The sequence below is a fragment of the Manis javanica genome, chromosome 6 (assembly GCF_040802235.1).
Source record: "Manis javanica isolate MJ-LG chromosome 6, MJ_LKY, whole genome shotgun sequence".
In the NCBI taxonomy this organism is placed as follows: Eukaryota; Metazoa; Chordata; class Mammalia; order Pholidota; family Manidae; genus Manis; species Manis javanica.
The window spans coordinates 87,304,990-87,325,802 of NC_133161.1; the positions used below are offsets into that span (position 1 = coordinate 87,304,990).

At 39.6% G+C, this 20,813-nt stretch overlaps 1 protein-coding gene and 1 pseudogene across 2 annotated transcripts in view; one reads left to right on the plus strand and one right to left on the minus strand.

Annotated features, from left to right (window-relative positions):
- The window catches only part of RELN (reelin), a 514,773-nt gene that overhangs the window by 449,494 nt on the left and 44,466 nt on the right, over positions 1-20,813 (minus strand). The gene's annotated exons all lie outside the window — the stretch shown is intronic.
- On the plus strand, positions 8,004-12,058 carry LOC108392634 (sperm-associated antigen 6 pseudogene; annotated as a pseudogene).

Consider the following 20,813-nt stretch of genomic DNA (forward strand, 5'->3'; position numbering starts at 1 on the left):
CCTTAGCTGTGTGCAAAATCATCTGAAAATAATGTAGTATTGAACAGCTAGTTTCCCCCACTTCCACCACCACCCCAAAGGCACTCAAAGGCATTGCTGGAGTTTTGGCACTGTAATGAAACACTTTTTTTAACAAGTGTTCCATACTGTGGGAAACAATCTGACATCGGCTGAAGGAGAACAGTAAGATGCACTGTAGTTTTTATTGTGAGTCTACATTTCATAGATGAGTCCCCTGAAGCTTCTCAACAAAAGCAGGCTAATTTGCATAACAACAGTGAGCCCTTTTCCTTTTGAGTACAAGAAAGGAAGACCACGGCATGCTTTAAGTTTCAGAACAAAATCTACAAGAGGAGTTCAAATGGTTTCATACCCAGAAAATCAGGATGTTCCTGGGAAGAAAAGAGTCAAATGAAATGTATCTGTATGCTACTCAGCTTTGGCTTCTGAACATTTTGTCTTGCTCTCCACCCTAAAAAATTATCAGTTTTCTCCTTGATAATACTTTCTTCTGCACTGGTTTTATAAGATCAAGATAATGCCACTTGCAGGGAGCAGCCGAGAGAAGGTAATGTTACTTTGGTAGTGCACAGACAAAGCTGTTCTTATGCTAGGAGGCAGTAAGGAGAATGGCCAGTCCCATTAACTCTGATGAGAATGTTTAAATTAAACTCTAGGAAATCCAGTAAGTATAGCTGAATGGTCTGAAACATCTAAATTAAAAAGCATAAAAGACACAAACCCCATACACAAAAGTAAATTCGAAATGGATCAAAGATCTGAATGTAAGTAAGTCATGAAACCATTAAACTCTTAGAAAAAAACATTGGCAAAAATCTCTTGGACATAAACATGAGCAACTTCTTCATGAACATATCTCCCTAGGCAAGGGAAACAAAAGCAAAAATGAACAAGTGGGACTATATCAAACTAAAAAGCTTATGTGCAGCAAAGGACACCATCAGTGAAACAAAAAGACATCCTACAGTATGGGAGAATATATTCATAAATGACATATCTGATAAGGGATTGACATCCAAATTATATAAAGAGCTCACACACCTCAACAAACAAAAAGCAAATAATCCAATTAAAAAATGGGCAGAGGAGCTAAACAGACACTTCTCCAAAGAAGAAATTCAGATGGCAGCAGGCACATGAAAAGATGCTCCATATCCCTAATCATCAGAGAAATGCAAATTAAAACCACAATGAGATATCACCTCACACCAGTTAGGATGGCCTACATCCAAAAGACAAACAACAACAAATGTTGGCGAGAGTGTGGAGAAAGGGGAACCCTCTTACGCTGCTGGTGGGAATGTAAATGAGTTCAGCCATTGTGGAAAGCAGTATGGAGGTTCCTCAAAAAACTCAAAATAGAAATACCATTTGACCCAGGAATTCCACTCCTAGGAATTTACCCTAAAAATGCAGTAGTCCAGTTTGAAAAGACATATGCACCCCTGTTTATTGCAGCACTATTTACAATAGCCAAGAAATGGAAGCAACCTAAGTGTCCATCAGTAGATGAATGGATAAAGAAGATGTGGAACATATACATAATGGAATATTATTCAGCCATAAGAAGAAAACAAATATTACCATTTGCAACAACATGGATGGAGCTAGAGGGTATTATGCTCAGTGAAATAAGCCAGAAAGAGAAAGACAAGTATCAAATGATTTCACTCATCTGTGGAGTATACGAACAAAGCAAAAACTGAAGGAATAAAATGGCAGCAGACTCACAGAATCCAAAAATGGACTAACAGTTATGAAAGGAAAAGGGACTGGGGAGGATGGGTGGGAAGGGAGGAATAAGGGGAAAAAGGGGCATTATGATTAGCACATATAATGTAGGGGGTGGGGGGGACACGGGGAAGGCAGTATAACACAGAGAAGACAAGTAGTGATTCTATAGCATGTTACTACACTGATGGACAGTGACTGTAATGGGGTATGTGATAGGGACTTGATAATAGGGGGAGTCTAGTAACCATAATTGTTGTTCATGTAATTATACATTAATGATAGCAAAATAAAAAAAATTTTAGAAAAAGGAGACATATATCAATAGCATAGTATGACATCATGCTACTCCCAAAAAGCATTGGATGTTGGAGTAAATTACCTTCACATTCTTTAACAATAGCTCATATTTTGAGTGCTGGCATGTAAACCACTCAGCTGGGAATCAAGATGGGTAGTTAACATGTATTATCTCATTTCATTATCAAAACATCTCTATACAGGGGGTATTATTATTATTCCCTGGATACAAATGAGGACTTTGTGGCACAGAGCAATTAAGAACCCTGTCCAGGATCATACAATATCACTGAAAAAATTTTGATGCTGCTTACCTGGCTTCTCTCCCATTTTCTGTCTGCTCCCCTGGGATCCCAAAGTGGCAACGTGGCCATGGCCAAACCTTTGTTAATAACCTCGTTCCCAGATTATTCATGAGCATGAGGAGTATCTGAAGAGTAGGAAAGTGAAAACTGCAGGAGGCAGTTTCTCACTGTTAGCAGATAGAAAGAGGGCCAAGGGCAGCCAGGAGGTTGCCTATGGGGTGGTGGAAAAAACCCTAGGCCCCATAAGGGATGAGATGTGGGCTCTGGGCACTCATCTATTCTCAATCTTTCCTCCGCGACCACCAGCTATTCAGCTCTGGTTTCAAACAGCTGTGCCCCTCCCAGCAGAGCAAAAGCCCTGCCAAGTCTCCCATGACAACTGATAAATTCATGTATTGATAGCTTTTACACATCTAGTGCTGTATCAACCCCTTAGAGATGTGCATCTAGGAAGCTGCCTACATGGCCTGTGACTCATTTGGGTACTGAGCATGACGAAGGTCTGCTGTACCCCTCAGATGCCCATCTAGGCTGTTAATCCCTAGCCAGACCTCCTCTCTCCTCTGCCACCCAGCGTCTCTCCGGACTGAGGATAAAGCAAATTTTGATCTTAACTCCCCATACACCACGATGCCTGCTTCAGATGAGTTCTCTTCTTTACAGAGATTTTGGGTGCTGAAGCAGCAAGGTCTAGTGGAAAACATCTCAGGACTGGTTTTTATTCCTAATATTATTAATTTGCTATGTCATATTGGGTAAGATTTTCTCAGTTTAGTGCTATTCCTGGTAATGATATGAATACTTATTATTTGGTAACCTATTGGTGAGGTGGGCTTAAAAAGTGAGAAATCATTTCTAAACACTGTTCTTAGAAAAAAAATGCACTTGCCAAGAAAATCACTTATTACTCTTAGAATTTCTTGGCTTTAAATATCATCCATAAGCTTACTACTCCCAAATTTCTATCTCTGGTCCATCTTTCTGTATATATTCTCCAGATATATATTGAGCTACTACTCAAAATCTCCACTTGGATGTGCAAAAGACATCTCCACCTCAACATGATCCAAACTGAACACCTGCCCCACCCCTGAGACTTGTTTCTTCTTCAGCCCTCCTCAACTCAGTTGACGGCAGAACCATCTTCCCTGATGCTCAGACTAAAAACCTATGAGTCAACTTTGGATTTACCTTCTCCCAAATCCTCTTTGCTCTGCCTTCAGATCATACCAGAATCTTACCCCTCACCACCCTGTCTGAGTTACCATCCTCTCTCCCATGGATTATTGCATTAAAAATCAATCTGGTCTTCCTGGTTCTACCGTCTTCTCTACAGTCTATTGTCAGTTTAAGAGTTGGAAGAATTCTCTTAAAACATACGCTGGATCATGTCACTCCTCTGCTTACAATTTTCTAATACTCTAAATGAAATTCAAAGTCTTAACAGTGGCCTACAAGGTCCTGTGTGATCTTCATTCCCTCTCTGTTCTCATCTCCGGCTCTCCTCCTCACTCACTCCACTCCAGACACACTAGCCACCTTGTTGCTCAGACATGCCAAGCCTTTGAATTAGCCCTTGCCTCTGCCTTGAATTCTCTTCCTCCAGGTACCTTAAGGGCCAATTCCCTCACCTCTTTCAAGTCTCAGCTCAAACATCACCATCTCAATGATGCCTGACTTACCACACTATTTGGAATTGCAAATAGCATCATCTTCCTGCCCCCATAATCCAACTGCCCTACAATTGGCTCTACTTTTTTCCACCTTTTTTTCTATAAGAAACTATCACTTTCTAATACACTATACTGATAAATTTACTAAAACATTTTCTGTTAATTATGTTTACTGTCAGTCTCATTCTGCATAAGGTAAGCTCCATCAAGGCAGGTATCTCAAGCATTTTGTTCAGTAATATGTCTCAAGTGTCTGGAACAATTCCTGACACTTTTGGGTGTTCAATAAATATTTACTTAAATACTTATTAATGAATAACTCGCTCATACAAAAGTGGTGCAAGGTTGTCTTATCTTCAACTTGTTTCCAAAGGAAAAGTATGTTGTGAATCCTACTCTTTATTTCTCAGGTGAATTCCACTTGGAAAAGCCACATGGAAAGAAAAGAGAGAAAAGCTGTCTATTTACATATTTAACTTGTTTTCTAGAGTACAAGACAGATGAATGCAGAGAAAAAGAGATCAGCCAAAGACATTGGTAAAAACGGCAGACCAACTTAAGTATACATACATTCTCACATGTTCTGTGTTTGCATAAATCTAAAGAAAAAGTTCTCTGTTGGAAATTACTTGATTATAATCTATTTTTCTATTTATTATCATTGGGAATTTAAATTTTTTTTTAGGAAAAGAATGATACTTGCATTTGGAAAATTGCTAGTCTCTTGACACCGTGAAACAAGCATGCCTTTTCCTCCTTTAAACAAATGTCATGCCTAATCCATATGTGAACTGGTAGTCAGTCTCTTTCTTCAAGAAAGAGGAAACATTGCCCAGGCTCTTATGGGATGTAAGATGTATATTTCTGATCACCAGGTTCCCTTTTACTCAAGAAGATAATGGGTTCAGTTTCTGTATTTAAAAAACACATGACGCAGCTTGGATTCCTTGCTAGTTTGTAGGAAACTTCAGAATGTCTGCAGCCCATGTGTTCTTAATGACTAGAGGACTAGTAGTGAACACATGAGCAATCTGAGCGAGATGCTGAACACTTCACAGCAGGGCACTTCGACATTGAAACCATAACAAGAACACCCTTCTCTCTGCTCCTCTCTTTCCCTTTCATCAAATGCTTCCACTTATCTCTACTTGCAGCATTTGGTTAGTCTAAAACAAACCAACCAACCCACCCCACTGAAACAAATAATGGTGTCAGGCACTGAGACTGTGCGGGCTAACTGTCCATATCTGTGCAGTTCTGCATCATCAGCCCCTGCTGGGTTCAGTTCTCATTTGGGGTCTCTCCCCTCACCTTACCCTGGGTGCCTTCCTGATTGCTTTTTATCAAGCTTCCACAGTGTGCACTGGTTCTTATTGTCTGTTGACACTCACCCTCAAGCGTTATTTTAGCTTCTCTAGTCTTAGCTCATCGCTGACATCCACAAGCTGCTGCCATGCAGGCAACTAGAATAATCTTCAAAGCAGAAAATATGATCTATGATAAACTAAGGGAAAAATTTGCCATACACAGTACTAATATGGCTCATGATAGAAAAATCTGAAGCTCACATTTCTGAATGTAAAATTATTTTAATATGTATATGAACTAGAAGGAGAACTTAAAAATTTCATAGTTATGACACTACTTGGCCCATTGACGAAGCTGATAAAGACAGAGATATCTGTTGTCTACTGTTTTTAGATAAACTATCCATGAATCATAGGATTGTGTGTATGTATGTATGTAGATACAAATACATTCATTTGCAGAATGTAAAATACACCACTCTAATTCCCACTACAGATATTTTTGTTAAGTTTCTGATATTCTGAATTGGAATGTTAAAGTACCAAACTGCATAATTTAAAAGTTCCAGGCTAACGTCATGTTATTTCCCTTAAAAAAAATTTCATGAAACCACCTTTATATAAGGAGTTATAGTTAACAGACACAGATTTGGGTACACTGAATAGGTGAAAATTGCACAAAATCTTTACATTTGAACTACCTTTAAGATAAACAGCTGTTCAGACTACCTGTACCCAACTGATATCTAACTAGCCCAGTTAATTTTTAAAAAACCCTTCATTCTCTTCCCAAAATTTTCAGCCAAATGCCCTAATTAATGTTAAGATAGGGCAACAAATAATATTTAGTAAGTATCAATTCACCTTAAAAGAAATTCGTGTAATATGAATAGTTGCTGAATCTAGGTGGTAGGTATGCAGATGTTTGCTGTGCTAGTCTTTAAACTTTCATTTCAGAAAAATTTCATGTTACAATTTTGAGGGAAAGAAAGACATTTATTACAAATACACTTAAGATAAGCAAACTAGCCCAAACAATACCACGCACCAGAAAGCATCCAATACACCCAGACTTTAAAAGCTAAGCAACATATATGAATATTGTGATTTTATATAAACTTTAATCATCCAAGAACTGTGTTAGCAATGTAATTTGGGTTTTGTTAACTACAAAGGCATAAAGAGATATTTAGAACTAGTTTCCTGTTAGCAAAATATTTATAAACTCTGACATCCTATCAAGTCTAGCTACTGTGTGTGTGTGTGTGTGTGTGTGTGTGTGTATGCACACAAAATATATCACCACCATGGAACAGGACCCCCCAGTTACCCACCAAAGGTTTATGTAAAATCATCAAATAATAATTAAATAACTTTACCTAAATAGGTAAACTCCTACTTAAACAATTCAGTCTGCCACATGAGCTACTTCTTTACACAGCTTAACCAATTTTCACGGTAAATTTAAAAAATCCTTCCTCAGGTGACTTTTTTTCCTTAGAGTCAATTTTTATATCTTTCATATTTTTGCATTAAAATGTTATACAGAACTAGCTACTTTAATTATAGAGGGAAAAAGCAGTATCAATATTATGGGTTGCAAGTGGAAGTTTGAACTTACCAGTACACTTTAGGGGATAGATAAAGCATGTATATTATTACCTATAATCAGAAAGCAAATGTGTCTTATCAGATCACATCATTTCCTCGCTCAACAAACATCTCTAGTTTCTGTCATCCACAGATTAAAATCCTGTCTGGATAGTGGTTTCTAAAACCTTCAGGTTGTGGGCAGCCTCTCCAGTCAAATGTCCCCACTTCAGATGAAAATATCCTTTGATCCAGTTAAACTAGAACATGTTATTTCCGTCTCCTTGCTGTTCTTTAAAGGGCGCCCTCACCTAGGATTTTCCCTGGTTCCTTACGTAAAAATTCACCCGTTCTCAGGCGCAGGCTCACATGCCATCTTTCTCACGCAGTGCTTTCCGACCTGCCGCGGAAAGCCCCCTCTCCCAGCCCAGCTACCCCAGAGCTCTCAGAAACCATGGGATGCCTGATCACACTCTACCTGCGGCCTGAGGAGGAGCTCAATCAACCTTTATTGAATTAAATTGTATAGAAACATTTGCTACAACATAAAATAACTGAAATAAGGTTTAACAGAATACAGTATAGTCAATGTAACTAAAATTATGAAATCTGACATCTCTTCTACAGAAAAAAAAGGACCAGAGGTATAGGAAAATGGAGGTTTCTCCTGAAAGGAAACTAAAAAAAAGAAAGAAAATGAATCCTGTATTTTATTATGGTGCTCAAAAATCAGAAATACCTTAGAAAATTTTGGTTGACTTTTACATTCAACCTTAACAGTGTTTCTTTTGCATATATGTCCTTTGTGTGTGAATATATACATACACATTTTGGTATTTTATGTACATACCAAATTAATCTTCTAATAGTTTTGTCACTAAGTCACTTTAAACTCTCATCCTCATTCTGAAGTTACTCTGCCATTTCCTCAAATCAAAAATAAAAAGGTGACGCCCGGCGTCGCCCCGAGGGCTTCGGCCCCGCGGCGGGCGGAGCTCCCCCGGGCCGGCCCTCCCGGGGCGCGGGCTTGCGGCCGTGACGTCACGCCCGGGACACACCGTGGCGGCGAGGCCTCGCGTCCGGTAACGGCCGGTCGCCCAGGAGACGCGAGTACACGGAGCGGACCGGCTCCGACCGGACCCCGAGTGCTCGTGGCGGTCGCCCCTCTGCGGACAAGCCGCGTCGCGGGCGCCATGAGCCAGAGGCAGGGGCTGCAAGTGTTCGAGCAGTACCAGAAAGCCCGGACCCAGTTAGTGCAGACGGTGGCAGAGCTGGCGACCAAACCCCAGAACACTGAGACGCTGCAGAACGCGGGTGTGATGTCTTTGCTGAGGCCACTTCTTCTGGATGTGGTTCCGTCAATTCAGCAGACTGCTGCTTTGGCTCTTGGGAGACTGGCCAATTACGATGATGACCTAGCAGAAGCAATTGTGAAGGTGACATTCTCCCACAGCTTGTTTCCTCATTGGCAGAACAGAATCGTTTTTACAAGAAAGCAGCTGCCTTTGTGCTAAGAGCAGTTGGTAAACATTCACCTCAACTAGCACAGGCAATAGTTGATTGTGGAACACTGGATGCGCTGATAATATGCCTGGAAGATTTTGACCCCGGAGTCAAGGAGGCTGCAGCCTGGGCCCTTGAATATATTGCAAAACATAATGCAGAACTGTCACAAGCTGTGGTGGATGCAGGAGCTGTACCTCTTTTAGTACTCTGTATCCAGGAGCCAGAAATTGCTTTGAAAAGGATTGCTGCTTCGGTCCTCAGTGATATTTCAAAGCATTCTCCGGAGTTAGCACAGACAGTAGTGGATGCGGGAGCTATTGCTCACTTAGCACAGATGATCCTGAACCCTGATGCTAAATTGAAGCAACAGGAGCTCTCAGTCAGATTGCAAAACATTCTGTGGATCTGGCAGAAATGGTGGTTGAAGCAGGGATTTTTCCAGTTGTACTTACCTGTCTGAAGGACAAATATGAATACATGAAGAAAAATACTTCTACTTTAATTACAGAGACTGCAAAACATACACCCAAGCTTTCGCAGCTGATAGTTAACGCAGGAGGAGTTGCTGCTGTGATTGACTGCATTGGGTCCTGCAAGGGGAATATAAGACTGCCTGGCATCATGATGCTTGGTTATGTAGCAGCTCATTCTGAGAACCTGGCAATGGCAGTGATCATTTCCAAGGGTGTGCCCCAGTTGTCAGTCCGCTTGGCAGAAGAACCAGAAGATCACATTAAGGCTACTGCCGCTTGGGCCTTAGGACAGATTGGGAGACACACTCGAGAGCATGCCAGGGCTGTCGCAGTCACAAATACTCTGCCAGTTCTGCTTTCTTTGTACATGCCAACAGACAGTTCTGAAGATCTTCAAATAAAAAGTAAAAAAAGCCATAAAGAATATCTTACAAAAATGCACCTACTTATCAGCCCTTGAGCCATTTCCGTATGATGCTCCTCCCAATATTCTGAAGCATGTGGTTGGACAGTTCAGTAAGGTGCTGCCACATGATAGCAAAGCTAGGCAACTTTTTGTGACAAGTGGTGGACTTAAAAAGATTCAAGAGATAAAAGCTAAACCTGGATCTCTCCTTCAACAATACATCAACAGTATTAACAACTGTTACCCAGAGGAAATAGTAAGGTACTATTCCCCTGGATATTCAGATACACTTCTGCAGAGAGTGGACAGCTATCAACCACTTACTAAGAAAAGATACTTCTTATGAATGATAGTTAAAGCTCTTTTTAAATATCTGAACTAAGAACATTCCAGATTTATTCAATGTGAAATATCTTTGAATAATATTCCTAAATGTATGTAATACTTTAAACATTAGTGGCTTGAATATGTGAAGGAGTATCATGGTCATTTGGATAGGATTTGCTCTAAAGGTAGATTTTAAAAGGACAATAAAGGGTTTTAAGGCAAAAAAAAAGGGGGGGTATCAAAAGGCTGAGGAGGTTGTACATATCTCTCCCACATCTGTGTTAAATTGGCAATGAGCTTAGCACCAGGAGTGCATGAATATGGATTGCTGGCTTGTGACAGCAGAATGAAAACATGATGTAGCGACACAATTCAATTCTTATCAGTGGCTCAAAGAGTACCTCTGTCTTGAAATGACTAATTACAGATCCAGTTGTTATCTATTATAGCTTCTATTAACAGTTCTCAACAAGACCCTAATACCATTCTTGCAGAAAATCACTATAAGATGAAAGTCTGGAAGAAAATAAATTTAGACATTTAATGCTATTTGCATTTCATCTTAAAGCTGGCCTACAAATGCTCTATGGTCCATTAAATTTTGATCATTTCAAGCATATTCCATTACTTCTTTATACAAAAGACCTTTAATATGTGTAGAAAAGAAACTAGTATATAATACACGAAATGCTGTTTCTGTCTTTTACATGATGGCAAACATCAGCAACAGCTAATTGCAAAAATGTTGAAACCATGTATTAGTGATGATACACTGATGCAGAGTTTCCATTTCTTATTTTTGTATATTTTGAAAATGAAAAACACAAGAACTAATATTGCCAATATTTTTTTAAGTTGCTGCATTTTGCCTTATGCACAAAAACTCATTTGCCTTTTGAATACAGAACAGATTAAATAGCCTGAGGAACAAACATATTACTCTGAAAATGGAACAAACCAAGTTTATTTGCTGCAAAATTTCATCAACATGGTGTGTTGAACTACTGATTCTTTAAGGTGCCACTAGCTCTGGGTACCAAATAAAGCCTACCTAAAAACACATTATAATTTACTTTCAAATCTCTATAAGAACATGATCACTGAACTACTTCTCATTGCATATATTAATTCCTTATGACATGGCTTTATGTGGTTTTCAAATATTAAGCTAGGCATTTCAATAATAACATCTCCAAACCAGCAACAAATAAATACATAAAAGAAATGACTGGAGGTCGATTTGATTGAGGGAGGGCATGAATCCATCGTAGTAAACTGAACAATGATCTTTAAAAATTAGACCAGGAACAAATGGACTCCAGCCAGCCTCTTGTGAAGGGTGGAGAGAGATCATCCATGCTCTATCTATTTATTCTACCACCCACTCCAAAGGGGAGTGATGAGAAATGACATGGCTGCCCACCAGCATAGTCTCCATTACCTCTACAGAAGCACTGCCCTTTTCCTGCTTCCCTAAGTCTTTATTATGTGGCTGAGATCCTCTGTAAGAGCTCTTTACCCTCAGATTTAATAGATACCTTGACAATAGTGCTAACAGTAACTAAACATATTTGAGCATTATATGCCAGGTGCTACTTTAAGTCCTTTGTAGGAATTAACTTATTTAATCCTTTCAATATCCCTATGAAATAAGTCATACTATGACACCCATTCACCCATGAGAAAGCTGAAACAAGTGGGGGTGGGTTCATCGTGGCATCATAAGTAGCATGTAAAATGTGACTCTAAATAATGGAAGCTGTGATCCTCAAGCGGGATGCACTGCACAACACACAGTGGCTTCCATCTCCTGGAAGTCCTGAGAGGGTGGCAGGGGCCTGACCTTCTCCTGAAAGGCAGTGGTGCAGTGGTACTGCCAAGCCCCAGGCACATGGGTGCAGTCTCCTGGGAGTATGTCCAGCAGCAGCTCCACAGAAAGCATTTAACCAGTCATTATCACAGCCCTTTATTATTGTTATTATTACTCCTCTTTTTCATTTTATATGGAATTGTGCTGTTCCTTGGAGGACAAGCAGGCAGAAAGAATGGCCTCCAGGGAGGACTAAATGCAGTGTGATGGAGGACTAAACTGAAGATCAAAATAATAAGGTCAAAGAGCCCTCGATCAGCGCACCTCTGAAAGCAGGGGGAGAATGACCCAGCAAACATCCTCCTACCTCCTTTGTCTCCTCCACCTAAAAGAGAGGAAAGACTGAGCATGACCTGAGAATTGTGACAGGTACAGAAGACCAATTATATGCAAAATTATATGATGTATTAAAACATTTTCTTGAGTGTAAAAAATGCTCTCTGCTGGCTGGCAGAGGGATCCAGCACCTCTGTGGAAACCGATTATGATCTTTATTACAGATTCAGAGATTCAGATGAACCACATGTAGTCTCTACATCTTATCTTGCAACACCACCAGTAATAAAAGGAGAATCACTGAGACTTTTTCCCCTCCTTTAAATTCTTTTTAGGCAATAAAATGGGTGCAGTCAAATGTATTTATGAATTTACTATTTTAAAATTAAGTCCTTTGGAAGTTAAGTTTAAATGACAGTGTTTGGTGAATGTAAAGTTAATCCTCCTGTTTCTCCTTCCCTCCACATCACCTTTCTATTTTATTCCCTGTGTGTGTGTGTGTGTGTGTGTGTGTGTGTGTGTGTGTGTGTGTGTGTGTCTCCCTCCCCCTTCAACATACGCACACTTAGTACTTCTGAACCACTAACCTTTGAGGCTAAAATCTCACATATCTTATTCAGGTAAAATCCTTTTCCAAGACCTGGAAACTCATGTCAGAATAAGCACCTGAGATGAGACTATTTTTGGAACCTCAAGATTGTTCATTCTATGCTAAAGACAAATCCATTAAATAGTGATCTTGAAAATAAAGACATGTAAGTTTACAATATAGCCTGTTTCTAGTCCCAATTGCAGTGAAAGCAGTAATGATTTTTTTTAACTTTTGACTTTCATAGTATAATTCTGAATTTTTAAAAAATTTCTACAAATAATGACAAAATGATTTAGTTTCTAGAACCAAAATATTTATTTTCTTCTTTATAAATGACATTTCATTATAATTTAGAAGCCTATAGCCAAGAGTTACTGGTATTTGTGACTTATCTCTCACCTTATTTTTCATGTGTTACTCTTATATGAGGCTAGATGATACTCATAACATGAAAATTTCATATTGTTGGCCCTGCACTCAATAAATTATTAAAGTGATGTGAATAGGAATGTGGTGTTCAGGTTTTCAGCAATTTTTATCCTTTTGTTCTTTCTTTTTTAAAGGGAAGAGTACCTTGCCTATAACTCATCATACCTTTTTAAAATTTAAGCAAAGATTAGCCTTAAAAGAAAGCATTTTGGGAGATTTATTACCCCCAGCCTTTTTAATGAAGTTCTAAGGATTTTCTTTTCTTTGACACACGGATGTTAATTAATCTTTTCTAGGCTGAGAAAAATAAGCCTAGTAATTCTCCTAAGCACATATATTGGTAAATGCATTACAATAAAAGGCACAGATGCCTAAAGAAGAAAACACATACGTAATTTTTCCCATATAATCAGGTGTTTAAAGCCTTTACACAATCAAAAAGGTCTATAATTACTTTGTTTTTATTACACTTTCTTGGATTTTTTTCTTTTTAACACAAAGTGTCCCCTAATTCCTCCAAAATGTGATTTTGACTAAGGGTAACTAAAGAAAATTAGAACTATTTTAACAAATCACTGGTGATTCCTAGTAGTGTCCCAAGTTGTTCAAAACATTAATATATGCTTTTCTTTGTAGTTTTGCTTGGTTTGCTATTATACCATGAAAAATTTTCAAAATATTTTCATATTTGCAACAACACTGTTACTTTTTCAAGAACATGCTAAGGGTGACATTGCTGGTACTCATGTACACAGCATCTATCTCTTTCCATGTTATGTGACAGAGATAAATAATACTTCTTCATGTTTGTAAACTGATTAAATCAACATTAGTAATTAATAATTGATAGGACTCCTAGGCATAGTTAAACTGAATACAGGTATAAAAATACTACAATTATTTTAAAAAGGGGTTTTCTATAGTATTCTCATTTGACTTTTCTGTTATGTTCATTTCAATACACTTAACTAATTATAAACAACTGGGCTAAAACCAAAGAATTCATTAAATGCATATTGAGTGAATTTCACATATGGTATACATGTGATTAAACTATAACACTCTATAGCTAACTTATATAGGACAAATATAAAATTCCCAATTACTTTATGGTAAGACCAAATGTTTGTATGTATGTGTTTGTGTGTGTGTGTGTGTGATGTGAGGATGTGTGTGTGTTTATCTTGCTCAACTCATTCATTCATTAAACATATTTATAAAGTGCTATAACTTGATACTGGTGATATAATGTGAAGCATCTGTATGTTTACAAAAATAACATTTGAATAATTGTTCTTGCCCCTTTTTCATAAGAATCCATATTCTACATTTTAAAATCAACTCATAATATCCAAAATTGCTAACACTGAGATTCAATGATTCAGATCCCTAGGTCTCCTGCTCCCCTAACCTGACTTCCCCAGAGATTCTGGTTCTGTAGGATTGGAATAAAGTCCAGGAATTAGCATGTTTAACAAGTATTCATCCCAGGTAAATTTTGTGTAGGTGGCCCTGGGATAGACCAATTACAGTGATATGAAATTCTTCAGATTGCTACCTCATGAGAAATAGAATTTCCAATGAAGGCTATCCATGGAACTAAAAATTATAATTGAGTAGAATTGAACCTACATTAAGAATTCCACTACAGTAAAAAGCCACTTTGCCTTTTATTATTCTGAAGTTTCCTCCTAGTACAGATGATGTTTAACAAGATGAGGATATAATGGGACACCTGTTCTTAGGAGACCTTTTGTGTGCCAGCAAAATCTCTCTGATAAGGACAGAAACAAATCCAGCATGAGAATGAGCAGCCAAGGTTGGAATAGTTTTGAGCTGAGCACTAAAGAGCAGTGACAAAGCCTGTGGTAACATTTTGGCAGAGACTACTGTATGTCCTGACCGTGAATGAAGAACAGAAGCTAACTAGTTCCCGAATTTGTCATTCAAAAATATTTACCTGATGTTACATAGGTTATGAACTCAATACTGAAGAAAATAAAAAGTGGAGGGGAGGTGGTGAGGTTAAGTTAGCATATCAAGAAGACTGGAACCCTTTCTTGATCCTATGGTGCTCCCCTCTCTTTTCTGATAGCTGGTAGGTCATTAGAATTTATAAAATTCATGACTGAAGCAACATACAGTTATAAGGCCTGTGGTTGCTGGATCTTTATCATCAGAAGTAGTCATAATATTGCTGCTATCCATGAAATCGAGAAAGACTGGCTCAGAAACTGCATGTGCACACTCTTTAATATCATGGCTAGAGGACTGAGCTCACTTCTGGAGTCTAGGTAATCTCATTACTTCCTTATCTACCTTGAGCTTCAACTCTTCTCCAAAGGTGCTTGTGCTTGACGTTTTTCATTTGGAGTAACCTTGTTGGTGGAGAAGGTGTAAACAAAATTTGGATGACTAGGCTTTCCCACCCTCCAACATCACACGGGTGATTCCCATGGTTATGTTATATAAAGCCACCATACATGCTGAATTAGTGAATACTCAGCTACTGCTCCTAGGGGCAAGGGTAGGTTCCTTTGAGCCTCTGGTCACAACATTTTCATCTGCCCCAAGCCAAAGGCCACATTCATTGCTTAACTTCACGCCAAGGTTATTGGTTTGCTAGCTGCCATACAAAGTACCACAGACTGGGTGGGTTAAACAACAGAAGTTTATTTCCTCACAGTTCTGGAGGCTGGGAGTCTAAAGTTTGTCCTGAGGCCCCTCTCCTTGGCTTACAGATGACCACCTCCTCACTGTGTCCAAATTTCCTCTTCTTATAATCACATCAGTTATATTGGATTAGGACCCACCCAAAAGATCTCATTTAAGTTAACTACCTCTTTAAAGGCCTTATCTCTAAATACAGTCTCATTCTGAGGTGCTGGGAGTTGGAGCTTTAACACATTCATTTGGAGGGACACATCCCGCCCATACACCATCAGTGGCTTCCTAGGACACATCACTTTTCTCCAAGCTTCAGTTCTTCAATTTATGCTACTGATTGTGTATGTCTCCCTTTCTGCCTTTTTTCAATGCCTTTAAATCCAATTTAATCAGAAGCACACATAACAACCTGGACTTGTAACTGGCATACCAAGTAGGGGCAGGCTTGTGGAACTATCTCCAGGTAGATGGCATCAGAATTGAGTTGAATTGTACGACATCCAGTTGGGATGGTGCTAGAGAACTGCTTGGTGGTATAGGAACTCCTCACCCTCCCCAACAAGGATATTAAATGATACATATCAAGTGCCACATGAATGGGATGCATGTGGTAAGGTAAGTGGTGAAGGGTGTGGAACTTCCATGCTCTCTAAGTACCACTTCCCCTGCATCCCCATGTGTCACCAACCTGGAAGGTCTCCAAGCCCCATCCTTTTGGATTTGGTGAAGGCTTCATTACAAGCATGATTGATTACATCATTGGCCTTTGGTAATCCAGTAAGTAAAATATTTCTCTGAGTTCTGTGCGCTGGTCTGGCAAATTGATCAAACCCAAAGAGGGCAAAGATTGAAATTCTACCAGCCAACTTTTCAGACCACAAAGGTATAAAGCTAGAAATAAATTGTACAAAGAAAGCAAAAAGGCTCACAAACACATGGAGGCTTAACAACATGCTCCTAAAGAGTCAATGGATCATGACCAGATTAAAATGGAGATCCAGCAATATATGGAAATAAATGACAACAACACAAAGCCCCAACTTTTGTGGGATGCAGCAAAGCAGTCTTAAGAGGAAAGTATACAGCAATCCAGGCATATTTAAAGAAGGAAGAACAAACCCAAATGAATAGTCTGACATCACAATTATCAAAATTGGAAAAAGAAGAACAAATGAAGCCTAAAGTCAGCAGAAGGAGGGACATAATAAAGATCAGAGAAGAAATAAACAAAATTGAGAAGAATAAAACAATAGAAAAAAATCAATGAAACCAAGAGCTGGTTCTTTGAGAAAATAAACAAAATAGATAAGCCTCTAGCCAGACTTATTAAGAGGAAAAGAGAATCAACACACATCAACAGAATCAGAAATGAGAAAGGAAACATCACGATGGACCTAACAGAAATACAAACCCAAAGAGGGGCTTGAAAGACACCTTTATCATGCTCATCACTTAGGAAATTTGAAGGGTTTTAGGAGCTCTGTGCCAGAAATGGGACAAAGACCAAGTACATATTATAAATCACAGTATCATACTCCTTGTCCATTTGGGCCTTCATTTTCCCTCTGAAAGCTAGTCACTTTCACCTCTCTGAAGCTTACCACCCTCTGCCTTGAAATATTTGCGTCTGATATCCCTTGGTAGGTTATAAGCTTCTTGGAACTAGTGGCAATGTCTTAGTTATCACATCTCCATACCACTGAGCACAAATACTTAATAGATTCATAGGAATTGCTTTTTAAGTGGATATGCTCTGCTTTCAGAAGAACTTGAATTAGTTGAAACTGGCCACAGGTGAAGTCCCTAATGGCTACTCTATCTTGCTTTGCTGCCAGCTATGAGGACGCACCGTCCACGTATGCCGTGGGGCTAGCTGCCTTACTGTTGACTCCACAGGATATCACTCTTCTGCCTTTTCCTTGATCCTGCCCAAAAGTCCTCCAACATGCTCCAACCTTCCATACAGCACTGCCCTCCTGCCTTTTCCACAACTGTCAGAAGGGGGCCCTGAGGCAAGGGGGAGAGAGCACCAGCACAGAAGGGCACACAGGGAAGGGAGTGCCGTCCAGAGAAAGCAAAACATGAAATAACCCAACATAGTGGGCAACTGAAACTTAATCCCAATGTGGAAAAACTTCGGAAAATAGGGTAAAACACTTGCTTCAACATTATCCCCCTGGAGAGTGCAGAGAGCAGGGGTCTTTATGCACTGGTTCCCATCATTCACTGGTGGGGGATGCACCCAGGCAGGAGCGCAGCAACCTTCCAGAAGAAGTCCTCTGGCTCAGAGATGTGGCCACGGCATTTGGAAGCACACTGCAGCACAGTGAAATAGCAAGGGTCAAGGGCATGGGCAGTGGTGTGCTGCTCAATGTGTAACAACTGCCTCTCTGGGCAAAGGGCCCTGGTATTTTATAAATACTCCAAACTCCCACCGTGGCTGATTTAAGGGTAGCAGCTGCTGCCTCACTGAACACTGAGCTGGGAAGAGAGGCACCACATGTACCGTTATTCCACCATGGGGTGTTTTACCCATAGAGATACCCGAGACATAAACAGTAAGATGTAGTATAACAATTAGGAAGCAATGAGTTTTGAGGATGTGTTGCCTTTATTGTTAATATAATTTGTTTTCTGGTAATTTTACCCGATTTAATTTTTAATAATCACTGTGTTTAACAATTGGCTTGAAAAATTCCTGAAAATGTAACACTTGTGAGCTGATTGGATATGGGAGGGCACTAATGTATCTGTTGAACAACCTACAGCCTTTCTGTGCTGCATTCCAACCACACATTTTATTCTGTCTATAAGGCAATGAGCATAATTGTCTACAAGTCCAGGTGTCCTATTAGCTAGTTGCAGATAGGTCCTCCTTCTATCAGCAGGCGAGATGCACCCAAACTCAGCTTCCCATTGAATGGGGGGCTTCCTTCCCCACTGTGGGCTGCAATATTCCATGGGACCTAAGGTTTCCAGAGACTGGGCAGGTGGCTTTCCAGACAACTCTAGTTTCCAACTAGTTGGCCCCAAGCAGACTGACTATTCCACCACGATAGACTGCTTTTTTTTTTCACTTGCTTTATGAAAAGGGAGAGCCAAGGGAAGGGAAGGGCCCCTCCACTGAAACACAGACCTACACTAGGGGCACCCTGGTTCAAACTCATCTCTACTTAGGATGATGAGAGACAGCACAAATCTTCCATTTGCAGCTGCTTGTCTTTTAAGTTTTCCCAATAACAACTCCTTATTACCCATGCCATAACATTGTAAAATTTGTCCCAAACCCTTTCAGAACAGTTGGCAACCACAAAGGAACTCACCTTGCAGGACATGTCCAGATCTCAGTAACAGTTAGGAAATACATTATCGTCTTATATTTCATATTCACCCTATGTATCTTTTCCACTGTGATTCTTTCTACTTCATACCTGGTGTCCACCATAAAATCTATCTTTTGTTTTTTTTTCTTTCAGATTTATGTAGGCATTTCCCACTTTCTCGTATTCAATGAAAATCACGTGCCTGCTAGACACATTATTTTTTGTCTTCATGAGATGTATTTTATCCTTTGCCAGGAACCATCATTCTTGTAGCTTAAGCCATAGGCAGAAACCCAAATCCTGCTTTTCAATACTTATCTATGTAGCCAGATGATCATATCCTGTATTCTCCCTTCTCTTCCAAATTCAGCTTCTAAAGACAGTCCTGCTTCCCAGCCTCAGAACCACAACTTCCAAAGGTGATGTGGGGGGTCCACATTATCACTGTTCCCATTAAGCACCTGGTGTCAGAATATATTGTGTCCATATGTTGACAGACATCAGCATCTCCTCCTGTTGCTAGGCAACCATGCTGCCCCATAGTACATGTCTGCCCTGTTATTCTACCAGGCGATGTTGACAGCACTTATTCACTGGCTCTGGGGTCGGAATGACTGGTAGCAGCACTAACTTGGGACTCTCATTAATCTAGAGACACAAAGTGATTTCAGGATGGCAATGAGAAGAATGTTCATCTCACCTCCTCCTAGACAGAAGCACAATCTTTGAAGAAGCAACTACACTGGGAGGGATCCCGTACAGAACAATATTTTAACTTACACACTTACCTAAGCCTTTAACAACTAGTGGCTGAAATGCAAGGTATACACATTTCCAATCACAGTGGCTACATAAGAAAAAAAAGCCAGCATCAGCATGACATGTTTATTTCTTCAGCCTAGGACTTCAAACAAAAAACACTCAGTAAATAGTTGGTTATAAGTAAATGAAATTTCTCTGCCTAAGTATTTATATTAAAGTACATTTCAGTTTCCCTAATTCCTGGGGTTTTAGTTGGTCTATAATCATATCTTATAAGTGATCCAATATTTCCATATTTTACCCCCAAACTACTGCCTCCATTTCTTCACTTCCTATTCACTTTTGCATCAATTCTAATTTAGCTTCATCTCAAACACTCCACCAGAGCAGCCCTCACTAAGGTCACTAATGACTTCCAGGTTGCTAAACCCAATGGCACTTTTAGTCTCCATCTTAATTAACTTCTCCATGCTATTCTACTCTTTCTTCTCTTGGTCTCATGGGCCTCACTTTTTCTCTCCTGTATAACTGGAAATGCCTTCTTATCCATTTTTGGCTAACCCCTCCCCTACCTCCAAAGAAGGATAGATTAAGGCATTGTCCCAGGCCTTCTCTGCTTCTTATACTATTTCCTATGCCAGGACAATCTCAGCATCTTCAATAGCCTACTTATCAATAATCCCAAGTCACCCTCCTCTAAACTCCAGCTTAGGTCCCCATAAGTCCAGACAGCTACTTGACATTGCTATTTGCATGTCTCAAAGACATTCAAACTCAACCTGCCCAAAACTAAATGCATAACTCATTTATGTAACAAACTTTTGGTAAGTGCCGACTATGTGGCAGGCACTGCTCTGGGGCTGAGCGACATCAATGAATGAGACTCCCATCTTATAAAACATAAAAACACTCTCCATTCCCCCATCTCCAATTTGACCCTTTCTCAGTGTTCCGTACTTCCCTGAATAGTATAAGCCATCCACCAAGTGCAAAATCCAAACATCAAAATAACTTTTAATCTCTCTCACCACTCCCCACATACCTATTTCCAATACTGCCAATTTTATCCATTAAATGTATCTGAAGTCTTCCGTCTCTCAAGTCTGCTCATTTCTTCTATTACCTCCTTATTCGAAGCCTCTATTATCTCACATGCAGTGGTTCAACAGCTTTTACCAGATCTTTCAGCATCCACTCTACCTCACCTCTCCATACAGCAGCTAGAGTGGTCTTTTCAAAAGGTAGATCTGATAAC